This window comes from Heteronotia binoei, chromosome 15 (assembly GCF_032191835.1).
Source record: "Heteronotia binoei isolate CCM8104 ecotype False Entrance Well chromosome 15, APGP_CSIRO_Hbin_v1, whole genome shotgun sequence".
Classification (NCBI taxonomy): Eukaryota; Metazoa; Chordata; class Lepidosauria; order Squamata; family Gekkonidae; genus Heteronotia; species Heteronotia binoei.
Genome location: NC_083237.1, coordinates 37,391,542 through 37,398,207, shown reverse-complemented (window position 1 = coordinate 37,398,207; position 6,666 = coordinate 37,391,542). Strand labels below are relative to the sequence as shown.

Sequence of the window (6,666 nt, the reverse complement as noted above, 5' to 3'; positions counted from 1 at the left end):
TTAATTTTGCATATAAGCTTTCATGTGTATGCAAACTTCTTCAGATACATTGTGCATTGTGCATGCACACACAGAACTCAACTTTGTTGGTTTTAAAGGTGCCACTGGACTCAAAATTTTCTATTCTTGTTTCAGATCTACAGAGTTATGCACCTGAATCTATATTCTTGTGGCCATCACTAAATCCTCTGGTGGCAAATTCCACATTTGAATAACCCTCTTTGTAAATAAAATATTCCCTTTTGTTCATCCTGAATCTACTGCCTGTCAGCTTCATTGAATCCCTTGGAGTTCTAATATTTTGGAAGAGGAATAAAAAGTTCTCTGTCAATTGTCTCCACCTCATGCATAATTTTATAAATCTCCCTCATGTCCTTCCTTTGTTGTCTTTTTTCCAAACTGAAAAATCTTCATAGAGAAGTTGCTTCAATTCCCTAGTCATCTGGGTTGCCCACTTCTGCACTTTTTTCCAGCTCTGTGATGTCCTTTTTGAGAAAACTGTGTCCAGAATGGTATACCGTATTCCAAATGAGGTTGCACCACAGATCTCTACAGGGGCATTATAATATCAATTGTTTAGTTTTCAATCCTTTTCCTACTAATCCCTAACATAAGAGGGTTTTTTTTCACTAATGCAGCACACTGGGTTGACACTTTCATTGAGCTATCCACTGTTACCCCAAGATCTTTTTTGATCTCAATCTCAGGAAGTTCAGACTCATTAGCCTATATTTGAAGTAGGGATTGATTTATTGATTGTCTGAATGTACATCACCTTTCTGGGAGTGCATTTTAAAAACTTTTTTTGTTGTTGTTCAAATAATTTGGACCTGAACAATTTTTGGCATTTAAAAAAACAAAAACAAAAAAAACCCCATTTCCCAGTACTGGTACTATATTCAGATTTGTTTTCTTCTTTCCCCTTCTTGAAAACCTGGTTTAAACCAGGTTGCACAAGGAGCCAGCCCCAGGATCTGCTATGATGTGGGGAACCCACGGCATGCAGACCCTCACTTGCATGGCTTTGTGCTGTGGCAGAAACCAGCCCCAGGATCTGCATGCCATAGCTAGCAAATGACTCCCTGAAGCACAGCAGATTTTGGAGCTGGTTTTTCCTGCAGCCTGGTTGAAACCTCCTGGAGCCTCAAGCCAAGCCAGCGGGCACAGTCTGCTCCCCCTACCACAGCAGATCCTGGGACTGTCTTCTGCAGTCTCTTTAAATTTTAAAAGGAACTACAGCAAGAGCCCAGCAAACAGCTGAGAGGCAGGAACAATCTGGTACCGCCTATCCACTGTTTTCAGATCTACCTGTGATACCCAAATGTACCTGGGATTTTTTTCAGAATTTTTTCCCCGGTTTTCCTGAGAAAATGTGGATATGTTTGGGTTGCTAAAATATACTCAAAGGTACTAATAAGATATTTTTCAGGTATATTTTCAGTTTGAGTAGCTCTGATCACATGCCTCTAATCACTTTACACTTACCAACATTGAACTTTGTAAGCCACATTGTTGCCCATTCAACTGATTTGTGGAGATCTCCTTGAAGTTTTTCAGTCAGCCTTGGTTTTTACCATACTGATTAATTTTGTGACATCTGGAAACTTGACCACTACAGTATTCACTCTCCATTCAAAATCATTTATGAATGAAATAAATATTACTGGCACAGGGAAGATTCCCCCTACCACCACTCCTTGATTCCCAAGCTGTCTGGGAGGTACAGGGTGGCTGGACTTTCCCTGTTTTTTCTGCAGCCAGCCTGCAGAGGCAGAAGGAAGATCCTCCATCCCACGGCGGAACAAGGTCTCATTTATGTCAGAGTTTGACACCCCTGAGCTAGGGGGTCTGCGTGCAGTTTCTCTTGCAGTGTGGTTCCTTCCTTCCTTCCTTCCTTCCTTCCTTCCTTCCTTCCTTCCTTCCTTCCTTCCTTCCTTCCCTCCTTCCTTTCTTCTCTCTTCATCCATTCCCATATTCTTTCTCTCTCTTCCCCTTCCCTCTCCATCTGTTTTCTTTCTTTCTTTCTTTCTTTCTTTCTTTCTTTCTTTCTTTCTTTCTTTCTTTCTTTCTTTCTTTCTTTCTTTCTTTCTTTCTTTCTTTCTTTCTTTCTTTCTTTCTCATATGTTATAATTTGCTTCCTTTCTCTTTTATTCTCTCATCAGCATAACTCATAAGCAAACAAGTTATGCTACTGAGTTCCTGAACCTTTTTGCTACAAAGCATCTCCTGAAAGAACTCATCCTCTTATCCTATGACTGCTAAGTTTACCCAGGAGTCATTGGTGAGGTACCTTTGCAAAAGCCTTTTGTCCATTTGGTCACCGTTGTCTACCTACTTGTCCACTTTCTCAAAGAATTCTAAAAGTTTGGTGAGGCAGAACTTCCTTTTGTGGAAGCCATGCCAATTTTTCTTCAGCAGGCTTTGTTTCTCTATGTACCTATATAAAGATACTCCATCTTTCTTCTCAATGGGGACCAAAAGCAGTTGCATCATTCTCCTCTCTTCCATTTTATCCTCACAACAGTTTCTGGAGGTAGGTTAGAGAGAGAGAATGACCAGTTCAAGTCCATACTCTATGAAAGAGTAGAAATTCAAACCTGAGACTCCAAAATAATACCTTGACACTCAAACCACTTTTCCACAGTGATGAGATATTCTGAATAAGTCTATAGGTTGGCTGTCTTATTTTTAAATAACATATTACCCATCTAATTTCTTTCAGTTTCCCTCAGTTCTTTCTTGCCTTTCTTTAATAGCGTTTTATGTGCTTGAGAAGCAATTCATATAAGCCTGTATAACTGATACACAGCTGTCATAAAATTTTTTTAAAAATAAGTACAATATTAAATTGGAAGTGCAATTTAATAAAACAGGAACTGGTACAAAATTAAAACAAAAACCCTCATAGATTTGATTATCCTACAGCAGAAATGAAACTTGAATGAGTAAGTTGAGATATTCAGTTTTTTTCATAACAATATATGTGGGCCATGCACAACAGGAGGATGAAAGGACATGAAGATCCATGATTGCTCTGAGAAAGGGGTGTTGAGTCCAGTTTGCACCTTCATGTGGTTTCTCTAATTGGAAAAAGGAGCTTGCTTGCAGACAAGGGTTCTTGTCATCCTCCTCACACCATTTGTTTCCCCTCTGAGCCAAAAAGTCTTCCTTGAAGAGTTATCTCACTTACTTTGGTGATGCTGATGGAGTATTCTAAGTCTATGAAGGTCCAAAGTCATGCGAATAATTTCCCAACAGTGGCTGCAGGAAAAATGAATCTGAGTCTGCATGCATAATATTCCTTTAAGAATGTGCTTTGATCAGTCTAAATAATTGTTTAAAAAGTTACTATCCTATGAAATTGGTCATGGATTTCAGATACTCACAACAATTAATTACATCCTGTCATGGAAATTGGACTGAAAAATGGAGACAAGCTAGATAGCCAAACACAGGGGAACATTTTTTTTTAAAGACGCATAAAATGTATTAAGCTGAGCTAGGAGTTTCTGTGGCAAATGCAAATTAATGGGTGTGCTCACATTACACTAAATAATGGGTTTTGCAAGTGGATTTTTGCTATTCTTGCACAGTAAAAATCCAGTTGCAAAACACATTATTTAATGTAGTGTGAATGCACCTAATGTTTCTTATATACGGCAGTGTTTATAAGCCACAGTTTAAAATCATGGAGGAGAAACATTTGGAAGAGGTAGATTGCAAAATACCATTGTCATGGAATAGCTTTGTTGGTAATTACAGAAAAATGCCCAGCACTGAAGAGCTTCAACAAAGCAGTTTTGATCTCTTTGTTCCTCATGGTATAAATGAATGGATTGAGCAGAGGAGGGAGTATAGCATAAGATACTGCAATAACAATGTCAAGATCAGATGATGTGTTAGAGGAAGGCCTTACATAAGCAAACAATCCAGTGAAAACAAGCAGAGAGAACACAGTGAGGTGAGGAAGGCAAGTGGAGAGGGCCTTTTTCCTACCCAGCACTGAAGGGATTCTGAGTACCGCTGAAAAGATTTCAACGTATGTTAAAATAATGAAAATAAAGTATCCCACCACTATGACAAAGCTAAAAATAATTAGGCCAGTTTCAACTAGATATAAGTCAGAGCAGGACAGATTCAGTAACTGGTATTTCACAAAAGAACTGATTGATAACATTGGAGCAGAAGGTGATGGCAAAAGTGCCACTGGTGTGTAAAGTGGCATAAAGGATACCAGTAATCCATGCACTGGCTGCCATCCGAAGGCAAGATCCTTTGTGCATAATGACTTCATATTGCAATGGATTGCAGATAGCAACATACCGATCATAGGCCATTACTGTTAGAAAGGCAATATCTGTCCCTCCAAAAAGGGGATAAAAGAAAACTTGAGTTGCACACCCAAAGTAAGAAATTGTTCTGTTGTTCATGAGGAAATTGGCCATAGCTTTGGGCACCAAGACAGAAACTAATCCAAGATCCAGAATAGCCAAATTCACTAACAAGAAGTACATGGGAGTGTGAAGGTGATGGTCAAGGGTAACAGCCACAATAATGAGAAAATTACCAGTCAGTGCTATCAAATATAGTCCTAGGAACATGAAGAAGTTTAAGATCTGTACTTCTCGGATGTCTGAAAATCCCAAGAGCAAAAACTCAGAGGAAGAAGTTAAGTTGGGCATTTGACTTCTTTATTTTGCCACATGGTCCCTGTTGGTCAAAACAGAGAATCACTTAATCGGTATACCTTGTTCTGAGAATCCCAGTTCCCCAGATCATCCAGAGTTGGCCTAAGAGATCATGGAAATGATCAAGTTCTCCCAAGCACCCCTTTCCAGTCTTCAGATTTTGGCCTGATTTACATGCTCTGATCCAAACATGGCAATGCTTAATGCACATATGTGCTCTGTCTGCTATAAATCTCTAAAACATTTCATATATGACAAACCAGGACCCCTTAGGCAAGGGCTATGTCACAGGAAATGTGGAATTTACCGTAAGTAGCTTGTTTGTTAACTCTCACCCAGTTCTATGCCTTACTACCTCTCAAGACTTCTGTACATGCAATTCCAATGTCTACATTGGGTAGTCAAAGAGGACCACCACTTTTTTTTTTTTAACTAGCAATTTATTTATTTATTTTATCACATTTATATCCCGCCCTCCCCTGACAGGCTCAAGGCGGCTAACAACAATTAAAATAGCATAAAATGTTATAACAAAATATACAATAAAATCATTCATACATTTTCCAGTACTTAAAACCAGATGTATGTTGATGTTTCTGATTATTCTGATGTTCCTAGTTCAGTTATATTAGTTCAGTGAGAATTGTTGGTGCTGTGGAATAATAGCTACCTCCCTTCAACCATTAAATGCAATTTTAAACAATTGGTAGGATCTGTTTAGAAAAGTATAACTTCTTAAAGTGGCACTGCCAGCCAACATCTACTCCTCTTGCTGCACTGTTACACTATCTTAATGAAAGCATTTCTGACAACCTTGTAAAAGGGTAAATAATACAGGAAGCCATAACTTTAGCATTATGCTGCAATAATTCTTGCCCCTCCTCCCCAGATATATTGCTCACACAAGTCGTGGAATAACATGAAGGAGTCAAGAATGCAAGCTGTACACGTTTTTGTTCTTACATCTTCCTTTATTGCCTCCCTTTCTCACCTGTTGCTGAAGTTGTTTTGTTATTTAACCCTCTTGAAACTATATGTCAGGACTCATATGAATCTATGCTCCTTTATACAAAAGACTCTATGAAGGACACTAGAAGAGCAGGGCTCATCTAGGTTATGCCCATTAATTTCAAAGGGATTTAACTGTAGAAACACTAAATAGGATTGCACTACACCAGGGGCGAGAGACAGCAGAAGGATCAGTAGTTAAATTAATTAGAGTTAAAGAATGTGGCAAACTTTTCTGGACAATAGGACAGTCATAATAGAAAAGCAAAATATATGAACATAACATAAGAGAAGCCATGTTGGATCAGGCCAATGGCCCATCCAGTCCAACACTTTGTGTCACATAGTGGTCTATATATATATATATATATATATATACATACACACACACACACACACACACACACACACACACACACACACACACTGTGGCTAATAGCCACTGATGGACCTGTGCTCCGTATTTTTATCCAATCCCCTCTTGAAGCTGGCTATGCTTGTAGCCGCCACCACCTCCTGTGGCAGTGAATTCCACATGTTAATCACACTTTGGGTGAAGAAGTACTTCCTTTTATCCGTTTTAACCTGACTGCTCAGCAATTTCATTGAATGCCCATGAGTTCTTGTATTGTGAGAAAGGGAGAAAAGTACTTCTTTCTCTACTTTCTCCATCCCATGCATAATCTTGTAAACCTCTAGCATGTCACCCCGCAGTTGATGTTTCTCCAAGCTAAAGAGCCCCAAGCATTTTAACCTTTCTTCATAGGGAAAGTGTTCCAAACCTGTAATCATTCTAGTTGCCCTTTTCTGGACATTTTCCAGTGCTATAATATCCTTTTTGAGGTGCGGTGACCAGAATTGTACACAGTATTCCAAATGAGACCGCACCATCGATTCATACAGGGGCATTATGATACTGGCTTATTTGTTTTCAGTTCCCTTCCTAATAATTCCCAGCATGGCGTTGACC

The 6,666-nt window shown here is 39.1% G+C and overlaps 1 pseudogene; it reads right to left on the bottom strand.

Moving 5' to 3' along the window:
* Positions 1-3,733: 3,733 nt before the first annotated feature.
* LOC132583418 (olfactory receptor 14A16-like) lies at positions 3,734-4,682 on the bottom strand (annotated as a pseudogene).
* Between the last annotated feature and the right edge of the window lie 1,984 nt (positions 4,683-6,666).